This window comes from Triticum aestivum, chromosome 4B, assembly GCF_018294505.1.
Source record: "Triticum aestivum cultivar Chinese Spring chromosome 4B, IWGSC CS RefSeq v2.1, whole genome shotgun sequence".
Classification (NCBI taxonomy): domain Eukaryota; kingdom Viridiplantae; phylum Streptophyta; class Magnoliopsida; order Poales; family Poaceae; genus Triticum; species Triticum aestivum.
This window is the reverse complement of record NC_057804.1, coordinates 431,148,883-431,174,160: the sequence shown is the minus strand read 5'-3', so window position 1 is coordinate 431,174,160 and position 25,278 is coordinate 431,148,883.

Below are 25,278 nucleotides of genomic sequence, written 5' to 3'. Positions count from 1 at the left end.
AGAGCATGACCAGGAAACTGGCCTCGAGTTTTATGCTCTGTCCTCGAGCTCAGCCAACGGAACCCAATTCAAAGGAACCTCGGACCCGAGCTCCCCTACGGGGAATAAGCACAAAGCTAATCAGCTACGCGAGGCTGGTGTTTTGGACATCAAGCCAAAGCCAGACACCTCCCTTGTACACACATCCTGCAATGTACACGAGGGCACTTCAGAGCCCTCCCCGATCGGGTTAGGATTTTTTGTCCCACCCACCTCCCACATTGAATACTATCCAAGTAACTCAGGGCCTCCTAACGTCTAGGACCTGCTGTATGTAAAACAACATTCCGAAGAGACAGTTTGGCAATTCTGGTCACAATTCCTATCCGTGAAGAATAGAATAGTAAATTACCCCGAGGTGTAAGCACTGGCTGCCTTTAGCCACAACTGTTATCACGAGGGCTTGTTAAATGCCCTCGCTCGACGTTGAGTCCAGACTTTGTCCGAGCTCTTAGAGTTGGTGTCAAAATTTTGCACCATTGAAGAGACCTAGCTGACCCAGGGGTCAGTACACTCGGACGGACCAAAGGTGCATGACCTCGCATAGCGGGAGCCACGCTGGCGCCCCATGCCAGCCGAATCACCGCAAAAATTTAAGAAGACGAGGCACCAGACCACCTGACACGTCTGCAACGTATCTATAATTTATGAAGTATTCATGCCATGTTTATAACAATTTTATATGGTTTTGGTATGATTTTATTAGAACTAACCCAGACTGATGCTGTTTTCAGCAGAACTACCGTGGTGTCTTTTTTGTGCAGAAATAAAAGTTCCCGGAATGGGCTGAAAATTTACGTGATTTTTTATGGACCAAAAGAGACCCCCGAAGCATCGGAGCTAGACCAGGAGGTGACCAAGGAGGCCACAAGCAAGGGGGGCGCGCCCTATCCCCCAGGGCGCTAGCTCCCAGCTTGTGGGCCCCTCGGGCACCCCCTTGACGTGGGACCGAAGCCAAAAATTCTTATAAATACCCAAACCTCCAAAAAGAACCCTAGATGAGAAGTTCCGCTGCCACAAGCCTCTGTATCCACTAAAACACATCGGGACCCATTCCGACACCCTTTCGGAGGGGGAAATCATCACCGGAGGCCATCTTCATCATCCTGATGGTCACCATGATGAGGAGGGAGTAGTTCACCCTCGGGGCTGAGGGTATGTACCAGTAGATATGTGTTTGATCTCTCTCTCTCTCGTGTTCTTGATTTGGCATGATCTTGATGTATCGTGAACTTTGTTAATATAGTTGGATCATATGGTGTTCTCCCCCTCTCTATCTTGTTGTGATGAATTGAGTTTCTACCTTTCAGGTTGCACTATTAGAGGATTGAATACTTTATTGGATTTTAGAACACTTGATGTATGTCTTGCGATGGGATATCTGTGGTGACAATGGGATGTTCTATTGATTCACTTGATGTATTTTTTGGCACTCAACTTGCGGATTCCCGAGGTGACATTGGGGTAATCTATGCATAGGGGTTTATGCACGTTTTCATCCGTGTTTCTCCGGTAGAAATCTTGGTGCACTCTTTGAGGTTCTTTGTGTTGGATTGAATATTATGAATTTGAAGTTGTTTGATGCATATCGTATAATTGACCCACAGATACTTGTGGTGACATTGGAGTATCTAGGTGACATTATGGTTGATTGATATGTATCATATGGTGTTATTTTAGTACGAACTCTAGGGCTGTTTGTGACACTTATAGGAATAGCTCAAAAGATTGATCATAAAGAATAACTTTGAGGTGGTTTCGTACCCTACAAGCAATTTCATCTTATGTTCTCTGCCATAGGAACTTTGGAGCGACTCTTTGTCAAATGTTGAAGGATTTCCATATGATTTAATTATGTTATCATTGATGAGAGACTTTGCACTAGTGAAAGTATGAACCCTAGGCCTTGTTTTCAAGCATTGCAATGCCGTTTTTTGCTCACTTTTGTTACTAGATACCTTGCTGTTTTTATTTATTCAGATTTAAAAAATGTATTTGTACCATCCATATTACACTTGTATCACCATCTCTTCGCCGAACTAGTGCACCTATAGGATTTACCACTGTATTGGGTGTGTTTGGGACACAAGAGACTCTTTGTTATTCGGTTGCAGGGTTGTTTGAGAGAGACCATCTTCATCCTATGCCTCCTACAAATTGATAAACCTTAGGTCATGCACTTGAGGGAAATTTGCTACTGTCCTACAAAACTCTGCGCTTGGAGGCCCAACACGAGTCTACAAGAAGAAGGTTGCATAGTAGACATCAAGCTATTTTCTGGCGCCATTGCTGGGGAGGTGAGTGCTTGAAGGTATATCTTTAGATCTTGCAATTGAATCTTTTAGCTTCTAATTTTTATCACTAGTTTTGTTTATAAAATAAAAGTAAAAAATGGAATTAAGATTGCCTCATATTATTCATCTTTATAATGTCTTTCGTGAAAATGATGGCAAGGAAAATTGTGCTCAATTGATAGAAGAGGAAATCAACAAAATGTTTGGCATAAAATCTTTGAATGATGAGCATGATTGCAATGCTGTTGGTATGAATTCTTTGAATATCCATTATGCTAATGATATGCAAAGCCATAAGCTTGGGGATGCTATGTTTGATGAAGATGATATTTTTTGTCCCCCAAGTTTTGATGAGCAAATTTATTATGATGAGAGCATGCCTCCTATTTATGATGATTATGTTGATGAAAGTGGGTTTGGAAGAGTGTCAACTCTAGTTAATGATCCTACTATTTTGGAGGGTGTTGAATCTTTTCATAATATTGATAAAAGTGGATTTGAAGAGGTCATGACTTTATTTAGTGATGAATCCACTATTTTGGAAGAGGTTCCAATTGATTATGAGAACACAGTTGCTATCTATGATGATTATTGTGATGACATGTATGCTATAAAGAATAATGACAACCATGAAACTTGTCATCATGATTTTAATTTTCAATTGGATTATTCCAATCAAGTGTCACATGATAGTTATTTTGTTGAATTTGCTCCCACTATTATGAATGAGAAGAAATTTTCTTATGTGGAGAGTAATGAAATTTCTATGCTAATGGATCATGAAAAGAATGCTTTTATGTGATAGTTATATTGTTGAATTCATTCATGATGCTACTGAAAATTACTATGAGAGAGGAACAGGAACAAATGCTTTTACATATCTCAATAATATCGAGTTTCCTCTCTATGTGTTGAAAGTGTTGAAGTCATGCTTGTTTTGCCTTCCTATGCTAGTTGATTCTTGTTCCCAGAAATTGTTTGCTCACAAAATCCCTATGCATAGGAAGTATGTTAGGCTTAAATGTGTTTGCCATGTGATTCAAGATGGTCTCTTTTTGTTTCAGTTCTCTTATATTCTATGTGAGCATCATTGAAATCATCATGCCTAGCTACAAAGGCATTAAAGAAAAGCGCTTGTTGGGAGACAACCCAATATTTACCCCTACTGTTTTTCTATGTTCACATGATTAGGCTACTGTACTACATGTTTTATTGCTTTTGTTTCAATAAAGTGCCAAGTAAAGCCTTTTGGGATAGTGCGGATGATAGTTGACTTGATTCTGTGCAAAAACGGAAACTTTTGTGCTCAGTCCAGAAATTCTCAAAATTTACTAGAACGTGCTTTTGATCTGATTTGTTTACAGATAATTGGTATACAAATTATCTACATTTTCCTAATTTTTCAGAATTTTTGGAGTAGCAGAAGTATTGTCTTTGTTCATATTACTACAGACTGTTCTGTTTTTGACAGATTCTGTTTTCAATGCATAGTGTGCTTGTTTCCTAGTTTCTTTGGCTTATATTTCTCAATATAAATTGTGGAAATAATAAGTTAGAGTAGGAATTGTGTGAGAAAAATTATTAATCTTGCTTGATAGTACCAACGTGAATGATTTGTCTTTATAATACAAACCAATCTCACGAAGTTCCGTTAAGTTTTATGTGATTGAGGTTTTCAAGTTTTGGGTGAGATATCGATATGAGAGAATAAGGAGTTACAAGACCCTAAGGTTGGGGATGCCCAAGGCACCCCAAGTTAATATTCAAGGAATATCCAAGAAACTAATCTTGGGGATGCCCCGGAAGGCATCCCCTCATTCGTCTCCAACATTATCGGTAACCTTACTTGGAGCTATATTTTTATTCGTAACATGATATGCATTTTGCTTGGAGCGTCATTTTATTTTGTTTAGATTTGCTTGATGTTATTTATTATAAGGTTTGATATCTTTTATTTCAATAAAAGTGTCAAGGATAGTCTTCACCATGCACAATTTGGAAGTATATGAGTTGTTGTTTCAAAATAGAAAGTTTGTCGCTATTGCAAAAATTCCCTAGAAAAGCCAGAATGTGATAAAAGCTTGAAATTTTGACAAACCATGAAATGATAAATTCTCTACATTGTGGTACATTTTCTGAATTTTTGAGTTAAATAAGTATGGATGTTCCTTAATCCTTTATAGACTATTCTGTTTAGACAGATTGTTGTTATGTTTGCATATGTTTGCTTATTTAATGATTCTATTTGAGGATAGGAGTACTAAACATGCAGAGGCATTTAGTAAGAAATGTCAAATTATAATTTCAGTGATTTTCTACGGTAGGTTATTATAAGGTTTTGCATTGATTTATACTAACTTATCTCACATGTTCTTGTTGAGTTTTGTGTGGACGAAGTTTTTATGAATAAGGGAAACCGTGATATGAGAGGAATTAAGGAGACACAAGAGCTCAAGCTTGGGGATGCCCAAGGCATCCCTAGTTCATATTTCAAGAAGTCTCAAGCATCTAATCTTGGGGATGCCCCGGTTGGCACCCCACCTTTCTTCTTCAACAATGATCGGTCAGTTTTGGTTGAGCCTAAGTTTTTTTTTCTTCACATGATATGTGCTATCCTTGGAATGTCATTTTATTTTATTTTGCTTGCTTTTTGAATAAAATACTTAAGATCTAAAATTTTATTTATGCGAGAGAGTCTTCATATAGCTACTTAATTATTTGACTACTCATTGATCTTCACTTATATCTTTTGGAGTAGTTTGTCATTTACTCATGTGCTTCACTTATATCCTATGAGTAAATGGTTGAATGAATTGAATATCATAAATCTGAAATTATATATGTTCATATGCTTATCCCATGGGGAGTAATGACTTCACATATAAGAAGTATAGGTTTATGAAGTATTCGTGCCATGTTTACGAAAATTTTATATGGTTTTGGTATGATTTTATTAGAACTAACCTGGATTGACGCTGTTTTCAGCAGAACTACCATGGTGTCATTTTTGTGCAGAAATAAAAGTTCTCGGAATGGGCTGAAAATTTACGGTGATTTTTTATGGACCAAAATAGACCTCGAAAGCACAGGAGCTGGACCAGGAGGTGACCGAGGAGGCGACAAGCCAGGGACACGTCCTACCCCCCAGGGTGCTAGCTCTCGGCTTGTGGGCTCCTCGGGCACCCCCTTGACGTGAGACCAACGCCAAAAATTCTTATAAATACCCAAACCTCCGAAAAGAACCCTAGATGAGAAGTTCCGCCGCTACAAGCGTCTTTATCCACGAAAACTCAATCGGGGACAGTTCCGGCACCCTGTCAGAGGGGGAAATCATCACCAGAGGCCATCTTCATCGTCCCGGCGGTCACCATGACGAGAGGGAGTAGTTCAACCTCGGGGCTGAGGGTATGTACCAGTAGCTATGTGTTTGATCTCTCTCTCTCTCATGTTCTTGATTTGGCACGATCTTGATGTATCATGGGCTTTGTTAATGTAGTATGATCATATGGTGTTTTCCCATCTCTATCTTGTTGTGACAAATTGAGTTTCTACCTTTGAGGTTTCACTATTATCAGATTGAATACTTTATTGGATTTGAAAACACTTGATGTATGTCTTGCAATGGGATATCCATGGTGACAATAGGATGTTCTATTGATTCACTTGATGTATGTTTTGGCACACAACTCGTGGATTCTCGATATGACATTGGGGTAATCTATGCATAGGGGTTGATACATGTTTTCATCCTTGCTTTTCCAATAGAAATCTTGGGGCACTCTTTGAGGTTCTTTGTGTTGGATTGAATATTATGAATCTGAAGTTGTTTGATGCATATCGTATAATTGACCCACAGATACTTGTGGTGACATTGGAGTATCTAGGTGACATTATGGTTGATTGATATGTATCATATGGTGTTATTTTAGTACGAACTCTAGGGCTGTTTGTGACACTTATAGGAATAGCTCAAAAGATTGGTCAGAAAGAATAACTTTGAGGTGGTTTCGTACCCTACAAGCAATTTCATCTTATGTTCTCCATGATAGGAACTTTGGAGTGACTCTTTGTTGCACGTTGAGGGATTGCCATATGATTTAATTATGTTATCATTGTTGAGAGACTTTTCACTAGTGAAAGTATGAACCCTAGGCCTTGTTTTCAAGCATTGCAATGCCATATTTTGCTCACTTTTGTTACTAGTTACCTTGCTGTTTTTATTTATTCAGATTATAAAAATGTATTTGTACCATCCATATTACACTTGTATCACCATCTCTTCGCCAAACTAGTTCCCTATACAATATACCATTGTATTGGGTGTGTTGGGGACACAAGAGACTCTTTGTTATTCAGTTGCAGGGTTGTTTGAGAGAGACCATCTTCATCCTACGCCTCCTATGGATTGATAAACCTTAGGTCATCCACTTGAGGGATTTTTTTTGCCACTGTTCTACAAAACTCTGCGCTTGGAGGCCCAACATGAGTCTACAAGAAGAAGGTTGCGTAGTAGACATCACCGCCCCAGACAGACTGCTGGACCAACCATGCCCTATACACTCTACATTGCTTAACACCAATCCAACCCACAACCTTCGAGCCTCTTGGGTTGTGAAGCAAGTTGCTAAGGGTGGCGAGGCCCTCCTCGCAAATTGGCATGCTATTAATCACTCCATAGAACCCTCGGAAAGGGCCGAGGTCCTGATGATCTACCAAACATACAAGTCAGGGAACCATAGGAAACAAGCCCTGTAGGATCTCGTCCATGCCCCAATACGTACGCCCCCGGCCGCGTGGTTGGAGACACCGATCACGTTTGAGTAGCAAGATCATCCATTGGTCGATCTAAGATGATGCCCAACCACTTTGGTCCTCAACCCCATAGCGGAGGGATGCCGACTGCACAAGGTATTAATGGACAACGGCAGTAGATTAAACCTCATTTACGAGGGCATGTTGGAAAAATAATGCAATTCAATACAACTCGCATCCAACATAGCTCAATTACATTCAAAGGAATCATCCCCGGCAGGGAGGCCCAATGCAAGGGAAAGATCACCCTCAACATGGTCTTTAGTTCTCTCAGTAACTATAGGTCCGAGGAGTTGACCTTCCATGTCGTGCCCTTCCGATGTGGCTACCATGCCCTACTGGGGAGAGAAGCATTCATAAAATTCCATGCCATACCCCATTACAGGGACATGAAGCTCAAAATGCCCAGCCCTAATGGGGTAATAACCATCACCAGCAACCCTGATAAGGCGCTCAGAGCCGAGAATAAAACAGCTTCGTTAGCCCTCGAGTTGCTAGCCAAAACCTTTGCAGCTGAATAGCTGACTACACTTCGGGCCACGGTCAACTCGGACAATGTCATTCTAGACAAAAGATCCAAATCAACCTCGTTCAAACAAGCCCACAAAATCATCAAGTTTCATGTACATCCAATGGACCCGAATAAAACGGCGTCCATCGGTGCCGAGCTAGATCTAGAAATCTACAAGGCACCACAAAATTTCGTTCGGGAAATTGGGACATTTTCTCCTGGCACCCCTCGGATATGCCAGGGATCCCAAGGAACCTAACCGAGCACAGTCTCAACATTGTTAAGGGTTCAAAACCTATTAAGCAGGTACTTCAGCGATTTTATGAGCCCAAGTGTCAAGCCATGGGCGAGAACTAGCTAATTTACTTGAAGCCGGATTCATTCGCAACATCAAGCACCCCGAATGGTTGGCTAATCTGGTCATGGTACCCAAGAAGGACAAATCTTGGTGTCTCTGCTTCAATTTTAAAGACGTCAATAAGGCCTTCCCAAAGGGTCCCTCCCCCTTACCATGTATCGACCATATTATTGATGCCATAGCTAGACATGACTCTGTGCTTCTTGGATGCATATTTGGGTAGCACCAAATCAAGATGAAGGAATCAGATCAGGAAGCAACAACTTTCATAACACCGTATGGGCCATTTTGTTTCAACACAATGTCGTTCGGGCTTAAAAACGCTGGCGTAACCTATCAGTGCATGATTCAAACATGCCAAAAAGACCATATCGACAAGACAGCCGAGGCCTATGTCGATCACGTGGTTGTCAAAACCAAGGACGCTCGATAGCTCGTGAAAGATCTCGATGACATATTTACAAGTCTTCGGGTATATCATATCAAGCTAAACCCAGAGAAGTGCATCTTCAGAGTACCAGCAGGAAAACTGCTCGGATTCATCATTTCCCATAGAGGAATCCAGGCTAACTCAGCCAAGATTCGAGCCCTCTCCGTGCCGGCAGTGCCTACCGAGCTCAAACACGTCTAGAAGCTTGCTGGCTGCATGGCCGCCCTCAGTCGATTCATATCATGACTTGGGGAAAAGGCAGTGCCACTATACAAACTCCCAAAACAAAACAAGAAATTCAGATGGACCAGCAAGGCAGGAGATGCCCTTGAGGAAATTAAAAGGCTCCTTGCTACCAACCCTATACTCGCAGCACCTGGGATAGGCGAGCCGATGTTGCTATACATCTCGGCCACAAACCAAGTCGTCGACACTGTACTAGTAGTCAAGTGCGATGCTGAAGGATATAAGTACCAGGTGCAACAGCCCGTATACTATGATTTCGACGTGTTAACCCCGTGTAAAATGAGGTACCCCCACTACAAGAAAATTGCCTACGGAGTGTTCATGGCATCTTGGAAGTTGCAAAACTACTTTCTAGAGTCTTCCATCACACTCGCGTCTGTGGTCCCTCTCAGTGACATCATTAACAATAGAGATGCAACCGACGACATTGCTAAATGGGCCATTGAACTACAACCCTTTAAAACCGTGTTTTGCCCTCACCGAGCTATTAAATCTCAGGTGCTAGCATATTTCATGGCGGAATGGACAAAGGCCGAACTCCCTAGGGAGTACAACACATACTCCCATTGGATAATGTAGTTCAACGGCTCCAAGATGCTGGCCGGGCTGGGGGCTGGAGTAGTCCTCATTCACCAACCGGCGACAACATATGATATGTACTGCAAATAATGTAAACCGATTCAGACAATGCGGCTGAATACAAGGCCCAGCTACATGGATTGCGGATAGAGGCATCCATGGGAGTCCAACGACTGGAAGTCTATGGTGATTCAAACCTTGCAATATCACAAGTCAATGGGGAATCCGACGCCAAGGATCCCAAAAGGACATCATATCAAAATGATGGTTTAGCTATCTTGGCCTGTTTTGAGGGCCCGGAGTTTCACCATGTGCCATGAGACATCAATCAAGCCGCTGAGGTGCTCGCAAGGATGGGCGCCAAGCGTGACCCGGTCTCAGCAAATACGTTTCTAGAACAGCTCTTTAAGCCATCCATGACTTGGCCAGGTGAAAACTTCGCCATGGCCCCCATAGACTGTGGAAAAATCAACCTTTCGGCATCCGAGGAAGACGAAGGTATAATAGGAGGCTTAGAGATTGAGGAAACATCCTCGGCTCACGAGGTAATGGAAGTTATTGCACCTTGGACCGAGCCCTTCCTCGGGTATTTACTTCGTAACGAGCTGCCTGAAGACCAAACTGAAGCAAGGAGGATAATTTGCCGATCAAAAGCCTATCGGGTCCATGAGGGCGAACTTTACAAAAGAAGCGTTACGGGCGTCCTCCAGAGGTGCATACCCGAAGAGGAAGGATGCCAGCTCCTAGCCGAGATACACTCCGGCATGAGCGACCATCACAACGCAACCCAATGTAAGGCTTTACAAGCTGGGTTTTATTGGCCTAATGCCAAATATGATGCGCAAACCCTGGTTCAACAATGCCCCGACTGTCAGGTTTTTGCCAACCAGAGTGACATGCCCCAACGACTCTTTGAACCATCCCAATCACCTGGCCTTTCACGGTATGGGGGCTCAACATGGTAGATCCTCTTATAGGGGGTTCAAACAATAAGAAATACTTACTCATCGTGATTGATAATTCACAAAATGGATCGAGGCAAAGCCGGTAACAACAGCCAAAGCATCGCAGGTCCTTGAATTTATCTCAGGCATAGTACACCGTTATGGCGTCCCCCATAGCATCATCATGGATAATGGCACAATTTTTACGGCCAATGAGGTCAAGGCTTGGTGCGTTTGGATGGGCATTCAACTTGACTATGCCTCCGTTTACCATCCCCAAACCAATGGACAAGTCGAACACGCTAATGAACTTGTACTAAGTTGTATCAAACCATGTTTAGTCCGCTCCTTAAAGGAGGCCGACTGCCAGTGGGTGGAGGAGCACGACTCCATAATATGGGGCCTGTGCACCACACCTAACCGGTCCACAGGCTACACACCTTTCTTCATTGTGTACGGAGCCGAGGCCATCCTGCCGTGTGACCTCATTCATGACGCACCTAGAGTGCCCATGTATGAAGAGAGGGAGGCCGAGTTGGATCAGCAGGATGACTTCGATGCTTCTACTTGTGAGCCGCGTCGGGATTTCCTCAAAGAGGAGAGGATGATGCAGTACAGTAGAGTTAAGTATTTCCCTCAGTTAAGAACAAAGGTTATCAATCTAGTAGGAGAACCATGCAAGACCTCGTGAACAACACCTACACACAAAAGAACAAATACTTGCACCCAACACACACAAGGGATTGTCAATCCCCTTGGCAGTTAATTGCAAGGATCAAATCTCATAGTGATAGATAGATAACACTGGTACGACGAGCTGCTATACAAATAGTTTTTAACCCCTTTCCACGACGACATTTGGAACTGTCACCAAGTGAGTGACTACGATAGGGGGTCCTTACCACACGACCGAGAAACCGTCGGGGATAGGGAGCCTTGATGCATATACAGTACTCACTACTCGTTTGTGCTCGCATTGCCATCATAGTCGGTATTCTGTGGTGCTACGTTTATGATGAGAGGCCCATCACAAGCGGTTCACTATTATAGGACGTGTATGATAAGCAGACAATCGCACACATTCGCTTTTCCCAAACCGCATGCGATAAATAATTAAGAAGATTAGCGAATTGTCATACGAGTGTCGGGCAGGATTACGAAACGTCGGACTGTCGTAACATCGTCATACATGACAACTATCCCAGATGCTATTCTATGGTGCAAAGTTTACGATGCATACCACATCAGAAACATTTCATGGTTGCGAATCATGTATGATAAGGCAACAATCACAAACGTTTAGTTTGCCCGCACCGTTTGTGATATTGTCTGACATCGCACATGCTTTGCAAACGGCAATTGTGTGCATGCTTGCACACGTTTCCTCTTTGTGAACCGTGTCGGATTATGGTGTATATCGCAAACATTTGTGTTTTACGAACCGTGTGTGCCATAATGACCTATAGAGCGTAATTTCATCATAATTTAATTGCTGCTATTTAAAATTGTACCAGATTTGAATTTGAATTTGAATCTATGCTATAGCTTTATTCATATCCATCAGGTTCAAACAACCAATGCATTATTCGATTCATAGGTACATATGTTCAATAATTACATAAGAACCAAATAAACAATGATGAATCACAGTTGTATACTTGTACTATTAAAGACGGTAAAGAAAGAGGCGAAATACATTCTGGTTGCTGAACAAGGTGAAGCGGAATGCCCATATTGTTCCCTCCTCCATGCAGAAGGCACACATGACTCTAGTACAACCCCTTGTGATGGCCGACCGCCCATCCTTCACGGTCTAGATAATCATCGTGTTCTGGTAGAAATACTTTAACCTTTGCATGCCCACCAATTATGTAGTTTGAGAGGTAATCTTGAGTAAACTACTTTTGTAACCACTGCAAAGGAAAAAGATTCAAGCATTGTCATCTAACACAACTCATTATGGGCAGTAAAAAGAAGGCTACAGAGTTCTTACTTACCATCCCACAGTTCGTTGTTGTCTTGGATAAAGTGTAAACAAATAGTTTAATTGCCATCTTTTGACCCATTTTACTACAATCTTTATCATCTTCCTCAATTGAGGCTGGTTCATCGATATCTCAGTGCCTCATACGCAGAAAGGGTCAAAGCGCGGATCTTTACCAATGAGATATGTACCTAAAAGCACCAAGTTAATATTAGAAGCTTAACAACAATTGCACAATGATGTAGTACAACACTCTTTTATAATATCTTATAACATCCAATATACTCACATATTAGATGAATTAACATATTATATTATGGGCCAGAAACGAGTTTATTGTGTTCTTACAAATTATCGGTTGATCAACTGCTGCTGTATCCGTGGGTTAGAGTTAGTTTGAGCTAGTTCAGACTCAAATAGCCCTAAAGTATATCCAAACATGAGGGCTAGTTTGAGCTAGTTGCATCTAACCCACCCAAGAAAAAATCAAACCCAAGAAGTGATAATTGGAGCTAGTTCTCCTAGTGCATTTATTGTCAATCTAACCCTGTCATCCAAATACCTCTTTGGATGGAGTTAGTTCAGGGTTAGTCATGAGCTGGAAACTAACTCTAACCTCTAGCCAAGTTGAGTATCCAAACATGGCTGTGTTGTTGTTGTCGTTGTTGCTGCTGCTCTTCTACGTATATCTAGACATCATCAGAACATTAAGGTAACACTCTTCCTTGTTGCTATGTAGCCTAGGATTGCATATGTAGACATTAAGTATAGTGCATGTCGCTATGTAGCCTCAGATATATTACATATGGCCCTAGTTAACCTAACGATAAATGGGTTGCAGATATATTTAGTTAAAAGTTCGATTCATGGATTAGTCCCTTATCAGCCCCCGGCCTATATGGTACCAGCTACCGATATCCTGAACAGTGAGCATATACAAGCAATGGGATGAAACTAACCTCGATGGAAAACAACAGTCGTTCCCAAAATTGTCCTGTGAAGGTACTAAGGGAGTCCTGGATTCGGGGGTCCTCAGGTGTCCGGCCCAGGAGTATAGGCCAGGTTGGATGGGCCATGCAAGATCAAGCTGAAGACCATTCTCCGTGTCCGGGTGGGACTTATCCATACATGAATGGCAAGATTAGAGTCTGGGTGTATCATTCCCTTCCCTGATGAACCAACCTTGTACAAACCCTAGGTCCCTCTGGTGTGTATATAAACTGGAGGGAGGTGTGTATATAAACTGGAGGGATTAGTCCGTAGAAGCTATCCTCATTACCATCATCGGAATATTCATAGGCTAGATATCTAGGGTTTAGCCATCACGATCTCGAGGTAGATCAACTCTTGTAATCTCTATACTCTTCGAATATAATCAAGCAGGAGTAGGGTTTTACCTCCTTTAACAGGGCCCGAACCTGGGTAAACGTTGTGTCCCCTGGTCCCCTGTTACCATTGATCCTTAGACGCATAGCTTGGCCCCCCCTACCCGAGATCTACCGGTTTTGACACCAACATTGGTGCTTTCATTGAGAGCTCTGCCGTACTGTCTACAAAACCGATATATGGCTCGCCTAGTCATCAACAACAATATCACTTCTGGAAGGAGCCTGACTTCTGGGCAGACCCTCCAGCTCAACGGTTTCACCATAGGAGCCTGTACGGTCGTCAAGCCCATAGCACCCCCTACGACCGTCGAACACTATCTTCGCATCAGCCTCGAGTACTCCGAAAAGTTGGATCCGGCAGACATCTCGTCCTTGAACGAGCTGCTGGACCGCATCGCTGCCCTAGGGGTCTCAATAGACTATGATCGGATCGGGCTCAAGCCTGACCATAGGGAAATTTATCGCCCGCCGATCACCCACCTCGTAGTGGTCGTTGAGGAACAGGCTGAAGACACTTCCCTTCCTATGTTGAAGACCAAGTATGTTCGGCCCTCCGAATCCCTCGAGCAGGATACCCTCCCTTCGGACATGACTTCTTGTCTTCTAGACCCTGGCTCGGATGTAGGATCACGGGAGCCCTTGGATCTCCCTGGACCCGAACCGGTCGTCTCAGAGAATCTTCAAGCTCCAAATACAGGTGTGGGATTGGATTCAAATTTTGAACCACCCACCCACCACAATCAATATTCTCCAAGCAACTCAGGTCCCCCAGATATATATGACTGTCGGCGTTCTGGGAATGGGGGTCCCAGACTTGCCTACCTGCGCCCCGCAGCGTGGCTCCACCAGTGGCCCAGTACGACCCGTCTTCATCAACCAACACTCAAGACCCTCACGGGGTGGACGACACAAGGCCTCCTCAGGAGCAGCCTCACCAGGCAGGCTCGCGAGGGAGGCAGAGAGATCAAGGCAAGGGGTATCTCGTGAGGTTCCCATGACGCAAGCCATGACGATCAAGGCCAGGCGAGCGCCAGGCGGGCGCCAGCGCGCGCAGTGTCCTTGTTTCCCCTTTGGTGCTAAGGGGGCAAGCGCAGGCGCGGAGTACCGAGGCATCATGCAAAGGTTTCCATATCGGTGCAACAAGACCAAGGCCAGTAGGACGACAGGACGGAGGTCATCGTGGAGCCCAAGACGGCGTCACCACCAGCGCCTTTGACAGGCGAAGACCACCTTTAATCAGGATAGCTTGTACTAGTTGTCTCCTTTCAAATTGGCCATTGTTGGATCCCTTCCCGCTCAATATTTGGGAAGAGGACCAGGGCCTCTATAAATAGGACTAGCCAGCACAGTAGAAAGGACGGATCAATTCCTCCCCGAGCAAACCACCAAGCACAAGAACACCTCTCCTTAGGAGGCTGTTCTTCCCTTGTATTGTTCATCATCAGCCCAAGAGGCAATCCACCACCACCACACACAGGAGTAGGGTATTACACCACATCGATGGCCCAAACCTGTATAAATCTTGTGTCTCTTGTGTTGTTAGTTCGTCGAGCTATCTTAGAGATCGCGGCGAGGCTGAGAGCAAGATTCGATAGGGGGAAATCTTCATGCGCAACCCAGTGTTTGAACCTCAAGGGTTTTGCCGGAACCCGAAATCCGACATTTGGCGCGCCAGGTAGGGGCGCACCGGAGCTTTCCTTCCATCGACCCATGCTCCGCCAACACCACGCTTGACCCTCATGGCGGAAATCGCGCCTCCGGCCCCGGCGACCGATGCCAGTGCTGGGGCCAGGGGGCTCCGAGCCTTGCCCCCCACCTTATGGCGGGTGCAGTGGCTACCCAAGTTCAAGCCAGAGATGCCGCCGCACTACGACGGCACGGCGGACCCGCTGGTTTTCCTGCTGGCGTACGAGGAGGCCGTCCTCAAGGCCGGGGGCGATGACAAGGTCATGGCCAACTGTCTTCCCATGGCCCTCACTGGCGTCCCCCGTGCTTGGTTGCTCAACCCGCCAGCGTCTTCTGTGGCCTCCTGGGAGGAGCTGCACGACCTCTTCCTCGCCCACTACATAGCGCCGGCGCCCCCGGTCATCGCAGCTCTCCTAGGCGGCTCGCAGGCGCCACCCTCAGACCGCCACACCAAGCCGTTCTTTCGCCAGATCAACACGGTCCTCGCGCGACAAGGAGCTCCCCCAGGTTGGGTGGTGCCCAAGGCCGACCTGACCTTCAACTCGGAAGATCACCCCGTCACCACCGCCTGCTCGGGTGCACTCCCGATGCTCTGCACGCCCACCATCTGCCAAGTGGCCGTCACCAAAACCCTCATCAATGGCGGTGCCGGCCTCAACGTGTTCTCGGTGGAGGCCTTTAGCCTCCTCCACGTACCGCTGGAGCGGCTCTGACCCAACAAGCCCTTCTCAGGCGTCGGGGGCGGTTCCTCCAGTTCCCTGGGGCAGATCCACCTTCCCGTTACCTTTGGCACCCGCAACAACTACCGCACGGAGCTGGTCGACTTCAACATTGCTCAAATCAGCCTCCCGTACAATGCCATCCTCGGATACCCTGCCCTGGCTCAGTTCATGGCAGCAACCCATCCGGCCTACAACCTCATGAAGATGCCCGGAAGCAAGGGCGCCCTCACCATAGCTGGAGATACCAAGGAGGCTCTTGTGGCGCTCAAGCTTGCCCTCAAGGCCGTCGCGGCGGTGCAGCCCACCGACGCGGACGTCTCCAAGGCCAAGGAAGCTGCACCGACCAAAAAGAAGCAGTTGTTCACCCAGGACAAGGGGGAGACCAAGCAGGTGCCAGTTGAGGAAGACGGGTCCTCAGGAGCCACCTTCACCATAGGTGCCGGCCTCGACCCCGACCAAGAGAAGGCGTTGGTGAGGTTCTTACACTCAAACAAGGAAGTGTTTGCATGGGAACCCAAGCAGCTAGCAGGGGTCCCAAGGGAGGTGATTGAGCATCACCTGAATGTGTGCCCCAATGTACGCCCTATGAAGCAGAAGGCGAGGCGGCAGTCCACCGAGAAGCAGGCCTTCATCATCCAAGAAACCCGCAAGCTGGAGGTAGCAGGAGTTATTCGCGAGGTTCGCTACCCCGAATGGCTAGCAAACCCCGTTGTCGTGCCAAAAAAGGGGGGAAAGGAACGCATGTGCATCGACTTCACCAACCTCAAAAGGCCTGCCCCCAAGATCCGTTCCCGCTTCCCCGCATTGACCAGATTGTCGACTCCACCGCCGAGTGCGACCTGCTGTGTTTCCTGGATGTGTTCTTGGGTTATCACCAGATCAAGATGGTGGTAGAATACATGGAGAAGACAGCCTTCCTGACCCCATGTGGGGTGTACTGCTACACTTGCATGCTATTTGGATTACGCAACGCGGGCGCGACCTTCCAACGGCTGATGCACATTGCCTTGGGCCGGCAGCTCGGGAGAAAGGCTTACGTCGACTACATTGTGGTGAAATCTCGGGAGGCAAGCACCTTGATCCAAGACTTGGAGGAGACCTTCACAAGCCTCCGCCGAGTGGACCTGCGACTCAACCCGGAAAAGTGCATGTTCGGTGTCCCTTCCGGCAAGCTGCTGGGCTTCCTCGTGTCCCACAGGGGGATCGAGGCCAACCCGGAGAAGGTCAAGGCGATCGAAGACATGAGTCCACCGCAAACCCTCAGAGAAATGCAGAAGCTTGCCGGTCGCGTCACCGTGTTAGGATGCTTTATCTCCAAGCTGGGGGAGCGTGCCCTACCGTTCTTTAAGCTGATGAAGAAAAAGGGCCTATTTGAGTGGACACAGGAGGCCGACCAAGCGTTTCAAGACCTCAAGGAATACCTGACCAGCCCCCAAGTGATGGTGGCGCCGCGCCCTCTCGATCCCCTGGTGCTCTACCTTGCCACCACTCCCTACTCCGCCAGCGCAGCCCTGGTGGCGGTTCGGGAGGAGCGCCAGGCTAAGGCCGCATCCAGAGCAGCTACAGCCCCAGTCGGGGCAGCACAAGACTAAGAAAGCCTCGTGAAGACCACGACAATGGCAACAGGGGACCAAGCTCAGTAGGATGGTGCCCCTGGGGCTGAACAGGCCCCGCCGAGCGACCAGGCACCGGGGGCTCCATCATCTCAGGAGGCACCTCAGCCTCCGGAAGACGCAGGCCACGTCAGCGTTCCACCCTCATCGAGCATCCAGTGTACTTTGTCAGCACGGTGTTGCGGGATGCAAGAGCATGGTACCCCATGCCTCAGAAGCTCTTACTCGCGCTCTTGGTGGCCTCACGCAAGTTGCAACACTACTTTCAATGTCACCCCATCAAGGTCGTCTCGGCATACCCGTTGGAAAGGGTACTCAGGAGCCCCAACTTCGCTGGGAGAGTCGCCGAATGGAACATCGAGCTGCAGGCATTTCAGTTGGAGTTCAGCACAACCAAGGTCATCAAGGGAGCCGTGCTTGCTGACTTCGTGGCTGAATGGACGGAAGCACCAGAGCTCAAGGCGGGCGAGGATCGGTCTCTCTCCCTAGGAAGTGAGGCACCAGATGGCTGGGTCATGTACTTCGATGGTGCATTCTCGCGGCAGGGCGCGGGGGCTGGTGCAGTGCTTATATCCCCCACTCAGGACAAGCTCTACTACACTGTACAACTCTGTCTCCAGCAGGGCGAGAAGGTCTCCAACAACATAGCAGAATATGAGGGCCTCATAGCAGGCCTAAAAGCTGCAACATCACTGGGAGTGAAGCGCCTCGTCATCAAGGGTGATTCACAACTCCTCGTCAACTTCTCCAACAAGGTGTATGAGCCGAAGGACGAGCACATGGAAGCATATCTTGCGGAAGTACGCAAGATGGAGAAGCAGTTCTGGGGGCTGGAGTTGCAGCATGTGCCATGCGGCACCAACTAAGAGGCTGATGACATCGCCAGAAGGGCGTCGAAACGGCTGCCTCAGGAGCCTGGTGTTTTCGAGGAACGACTCTTCAAGCCGTCGGCGGCACCATTACTTTCAAGAACGGCACAACCTAAGGAAGAACTCCCTCAGCCACCCGCCACAGGAGCCCCGGCCTGTGGCCCGACCTCAAGAGCGCGCCTACTCTTGGCGCTGCAGCCTCAGGAGGGATGCTGGACCAAGGAATTCAAGGAATACCTGACGCAAGGGATGCTGCCAGAGAAAGAGGAGGACGCGGAGCGCGTGGCCCGGCAGGCCATGACCTACTGCATCCAAGACGGTGAGTTATACCGGAAGCGACCGAATGACGTTTCCCTACATTGCATCTCCAGGGAATAGGGGAAAGAGCTGCTGGCCGACATACACGATGGAGATTGCGGACACCACTCGTCATCACGGACCCTCATCGGCACGGCATTTCGCAGCGGATTCTATTAGCCTACAGCTGTTGGTGTCAAAACTGGCGGATCTCGGGTAGGGGGTCCCAAACTGTGCGTCTAAGGCTAATGGTAATAGGAGACTAGGGACACGATGTTTTACCCAGGTTTGGGCCCTCTCGATGGAGGTAATACCCTACTTCCTGCTTGATTGATCTTGATGATATGAGTATTACAAGAGTTGATCTACCACAAGATCGTAGAGGCTAAACCCTAGAAGCTAGCCTATAGTATGATTGTTGTCCTTGTCCTACATACTAAACCCTCCGGTTTATATAGACACCGGAGGGGGCTAGGGTTACACAGAGTCGGTTATAGAGAAGGAGATCTATCATCCGAACCCCCAAGCTTGCCTTCCACGCAAAGGAGAGTCCCATCCAGACACGGGACGAAGTCTTCAATCTTGTATCTTCATAGTCCAACAGTCCGGCCAAAGTACATAGTCTAGCTGTCCGGATACCCCCCTATCCAGGAATCCCCCAGTAGCCCGTGAACCAGGCTTCAATGACGATGAGTCCGGCGCGCAGATTGTCTTCGGCATTGCAAGGTGGGTTCCATCTCCGAATACTCCAAGATAAATTCCAAACACAAGGACCTTGTCCGGCTCTGCAAGACAAATTTCACATACCACCATAGAGAGAACAACAATCCACGAATCTAATCTGCTGACAACTCTTCGTAGCGTGACATCACGCCACAACCCGACTTTTATTTGAACCATTTTTTATAACCAGGCACCGCACACATTGCGAGGCGGTTTCCTTGGCACGTCTTGTCAAAGCAAAGATCGTGTCCCCCTTATCGTGGGATTCTCATCAATACGGGTGTGGGTAACCCAACCGCACCACCAAACGCGGTGAGTGGGGAACGAGCAGGTTTTATTAGGCAAGCGGCCGGGGAGGCGCAGAGTTTCATTGCCTCTATAAAGAGGAAAGGCCTCTTCCTTTTCACCCACTCCTTCTCCTTCTACTCGTCCATTCTCTTTCGCTTGAGCCCTAACGCCCGAGCGTTCATATTCTCCACCGACGAAGGTTCTTCCGAAAATGTCCGGATCTGGAGCATGAGGCAAGTGGATTTTGTGCCAGGTGTCTAACAGTTATTCGCCGTTGTTGCCATGTCATTTGCTTGCGTGTTGCATTTTGTCATGTCATCATGTGCATTTCATTTTACATACGTGTTCGTCTCATGCATCCGAGCATTTTCCCCGTTGTCCGTTTTGCAATCCGACACTCCGATGTCATCCGGCGTCCCCTTTTGCCTCTTTTCGTGTGCGGGAGTTAAACATTCTCAGAATGGACCGAGGTTTGCCAAGCGGCCTTGGTATAGCACGGGTAGACCGCCTGTCAAGTCCCGTTCCATTTGGAGGTCGTTTGATACTCCAATGGTTAACCATGTAGCCTGAAACCCCTCTCTCTTTGAAACCCAGCCCCTCTTCACCACATCCCATGAGCCCATCCTAACCCCCTACATGCTCTCGGTCATTCCATCACGATCGTGTGGGCAAAAACCGCTCCTCATTTGGACTCTCCTAGTTCACTCTACCTATATATATAGGCCCTTCCCCTCAATTTTCGCGGATGAATCCCCTAACCCTAGCCCCGCTCCTCTCGCCCGCCGGACACGTCCGAACTGGACCGGACATGTCCACCGCCGCTCCCCGCGCCTATCCGGAGCCGCCATGTGGCGCTCCGCCGCCGCCCGCCGCCGCAGCCCGTGAGGGCCCGGGCGCCCTGCTCCATGCGCCCTAGGTCGCGCCGCCCGGCTCCCCGTAGGCGCCGCCGCCCCTCTATCGCCACGCCGCCGCACAACGTCGCTGGACCCCGCATCCTCCATCGCGCCCATGCGTCGAGTGCCCCGCGCTCACCATCCGGCGCCCATCTACCGCCCCACCGGCGTGCTCAGCCGCGGATCCCACCCCGTTCCTCATGCCCGCGCCTCCTCTCATCGCAGCCGGCTCGTGTCCAGCCAGAACCGGGCCGGCGTTGCCCGGATCCGGCTGCCCTGCGCGCCCCGCCGTCGTCAAGCCTCGCCGCCGGCCTCCCCGCTCGCCGGAGCCCCGAGCACCGGCCACCCCGTCGTCGAACCTCCCCGATCTGCACCACCATAACCGTGGACGTCCCCAGCCATCCAACCAAACGTATCCCCGTGCCCGGATCCCTCCGTCCCGGGATTTCCTCGTCCAGATTTCACAGGGTAAAAATTTCGCTGTCCCTAAGATTTTCATCATATGTACCCATGTTCATCATGCCATAACTTTGTGTGTGCTACTTGGATTTGTGCATATAATATATCAAAATGTTCTTTGTGAGATGATCTTCATTTCATTCCATTGTGCCATGCTTGTTTGAGATCATCTTGATTCCCGAATCATCGTTGCAAGAGTGCTATATGATGTTAATCTGCTGAAACTGTTATAACTTGGTGATTTGTCATTTTCGTTGCATTTGATGTGTGCATCCTATGAGCATGAGATCTACATGTGTTTCGACATACATCATGCCATATTCATAGTGGTGCCACCTATGTATTTTTGTGAGTCTTGTAGTGAGTGCATCGAGCTCGTGAAGTAGGGTACTTGCTGTTGCTGTTTTGCTAGTCTGAATCTGCTATATCATGATGCTATGTAAACCTGCTTCCACAAGTCATTCTATGCATAATCTGGAGATGTTCACTAAGGATTATTTGTTATACATGTCATGCTCTATCCATTCATGCCCCTGGTTGAAATTATAGCCTGCTGTATCTTGTTGTAATCTTGCTCTCAAGTTGCTAAATAATGTTGCTGTCAGCCTGATAACATTAAGTTCAATGTTGCCATGATTGTTGTTAGTGATCCAATCATGCTATGAACTTGATCTTGCCATGCTTAGCTTCATAAACATGTATTCTTACTGTTTGTTGCCTTTTCATGCCATGTATTGATCTGTGGTGAGTGGTACAAGCTCACCAACATGCCTACTTATTGTTGTTCATGCCATGTATGAATCTGTCATATCATTTGCCATGCTTACATGGGTGCCATCATATCTTCTGTTCCTTTTTGGCTCATGGTCAGTAAGGGACTTTTGTTCTATGAAATTAGTAGATTCTTGCCATGCATTTGTTTGCCATGATAAGTTCCTGTAACATGTTGTTTGATAGCTCTAAACATTGCAACCTGATGTTATTTCTGCAAAGTCTGAAACTGTTATTATTTGCAATCTTGCCATGTCCTTTTGAGCATGTTCTAGTGATTTCTGGACATAGCTCAGTGTTCATGTTTTGTCATGCTTTACCTGTACTTCATGCCCAAGCCTTTTGTTTTCATGTTGAGATGGTGTAGCTTGTTGTTTTGATGCTTGCTAGATGCCTAGTTGCTGTTTTGGACAGCTTGTCCTTTAAACTTGTATAGTGTATGTGTTGAACCGTTGCTCCGTTTTGAGTGTGCTCTATATGAAACTTGCTTAGAATTGCATGTAGTTTCATATTATCATGTTGCATCCTTGTTTTGAGAGTGTTTGCTTGATGTTTGTATGTATTTTGCATAAATGCCATGTTTAACTTGTTTTGCTCATATCTTCTAGGTCGTAGCTCCGAACTAAATGAACTTTATATGTAACTTGACTAGAATCTCATGTAGTTCATCCTGGTGCATCTTAACTTGCTGTTTAACAACTTGAACATAAGGTTTATTCAGATCTGGACCAATTTCGAAATTTGCATATGAGGACTTACCGGAATTGTTATATGTTGTTTCCGGCCTCATTTAAACTTGCCTTGTTGTGTTGCCCTTGTATGCATCATCTCTTGCCATGAGTAGCTTCATGTAGTTTTGTCATGCATCATGCTTGGTTGAGCATCATGCCTTGTTCATGTGTGGTGTGTTTACCATGTTGTGTGCTTCTTCTCGATAGTTCCTGTTTCGTTGCGATCATGAGGATTCGTTCGTCTACGCTTGGTTCGGCTTCATCCGTTCGTCTTCTTCATGGGCTCGTTCTTCTTCCTAGCGGGATTTCAGGCAAGATGACCGCTACCCTAGATCTCACTACTATCATTGCTATGCCAGTTGCTTCGTTCTATAGCTATGTTGCGCTACCTATCACTTGTTCCTCAAGCCTCCCAAATTGCCATGTCAGCCTCTAACCTTTTCACCCTTCCTAGCAAACCGTTGCTTGGCTATGTTACCGCTTTGCTCAGCCCCTCTTATAGCGTTGTTAGTTGCAGGTGAAGTTGAAGATTGCTCCATGGTGGACAGAATTATGTTGGGATATCACAATATCTCTTATTTAATTAATGCATCTATATACTTGGTAAAGGGTGGAAGACTCGGCCTTATGCCTGGTGTTTTGTTCCACTCTTGCCGCCCTAGTTTCCGTCATACCGGTGTTATGTTCCCGGATTTTGCGTTCCTAACGCGGTTGGGTGATTTATGGGGCCCCCTTGACAGTTCGCTTTGAATAAAACTCCTCCAGCAAGGCCCAACCTTGGTTTTACCATTTGCCTCACCTAGCCCTTTTTTTCCTTGGGTTTCGGGAGCCCGAGGGTCATCTTTATTTACCCCCCTGGGCCAATGCTCCTCCGAGTGTTGGTCCAAACTAGAGCACCGTGCGGGACCATTCCTTGGCAACTTGGATTACGTCGGTTCTTGTACGCTTCACTTATCTGGTGTGCCCTGAGAATGAGATATGTGCAGCTCCTATCGGGATTTGTCGGCACATCGAGCGGCTTTGCTGGTCTTGTTTTACCATTGTTGAAATGTCTTGTAAACCTGGATTTCGAGTCTGATCAGGTCTTCCTGGGAGAAGGTATATCCTTTGTTGATTGCGAGAGCTTATCATGAGCTAAGTTGGGACACCCCTGCAGGGTATAAACTTTCGAAAGTCGTGCCTGCGGTTATGTGGCAGATGGGAATTTGTTAATGTCCGGTTGTAGATAACTTGACACCAGGTACGAATTAAAACGCATCAACCGCGTGTGTAGCCGTGATGGTCTCTTTTCGGCGGAGTCCGGGAAGTGAACACGGTTTTTGGGTTATGTTTGACGTAAGTAGGTGTTCAGGATCACCTCTTGATCATTGGTAGCTTCACGACCGTTCCGCTTGCTCTCTTCTCGCTCTTATTTGTGTTGGTTAGCCACCATATATGCTTAGTCGCTGCTGCAACCCCACCACTTTACCCCTTCCTTTCCCATTAAGCTTTGCTAGTCTTGATACCCATGGTAATGGGATTGCTGAGTCCTCGTGGCTCACAGATTACTACAACCATAGTTGCAGGTACAGGTTTATGCAATGATCATGACGCGAGAGCGATGTTTGCTTGTTTTGGAGTTCTTCTTCTGCTTCTTCTTCGATCAGGGGATAGGTTCCAGGTCGGCAGCCTGGGCTAGCAGGGTGGATGTCGTTTGAGTTTCTGTTTGTGTTTCATCCGTAGTCGGATGGTGCTCTTATGTAAGATGATGTTGTATTCGTGTGGCATTGTATGCCTCTGGTATGTATCCCCATCTATTACGTAATGTTGATGTAATGATATCCACCTTGCAAAAGCGTTTCAATATGCGGGTCTATCCTTGGTGGGACCTTCGAGTTCCTTTTTGGATAGGGTCACATATTGGGCGTGACAAGTTGTATACCCTGCAGGGGTGTCCTCTATTGTCCGGATCCGGAGCAGGAGGCAAGTTGATGGCCTCTACTGTCCAGGAGAAGGATATCAAAAAGCTTCGGGAGGCCGGGTACCTGGCCCAGAAAATCGGCCACCGCCTTCTGGCGGTAGGACAAATTGTCCCTACTCCGGAGTCCCATGAGAGGGTCGTGTTCCTCCCTCATTTTTCTGCGGGCTCGGGTTTCCCCTTCACCCATTTGTTCACGGCATCATGTATTATTACGGGATCGATTTGCACGATCTATCCCCCAATTCCTTCCTCAACATCTCAACGTTTATTGTCATGTGCGAGGACTTTCTCCACATCGCGCCACACTTCAGCTTATGGCTGAAGATCTTCAATGTGAAGCCCAAGGTGGTGAATGGCGAGCACACCGAGTGCGAAGGCGCCATGGTGAGTAGGATGCCCAAGGTCACATGGCCGATAGGTACTTTCAATGATTCTGTCAAGGAGTGGCAGCAACAGTGGTTCTATATCACTGAGCCGTGCGGCAAAAAGTGGGCCACAGCTCCTGAGTTCCGATCCAGAACCCCTTTGCGGCTCACGTCCTGGCCCGAGAAGGGCTTGAACTGGTCTTCATCTGACGAACTATTGGTGATCCAGACACATGTCAAAGGTATGGAAGACAAGGCCGTTAAGCTTGTTGACATAGTCCAGGTGATGCTGGTCTGCCTGGTTCTTCCCTGTCAG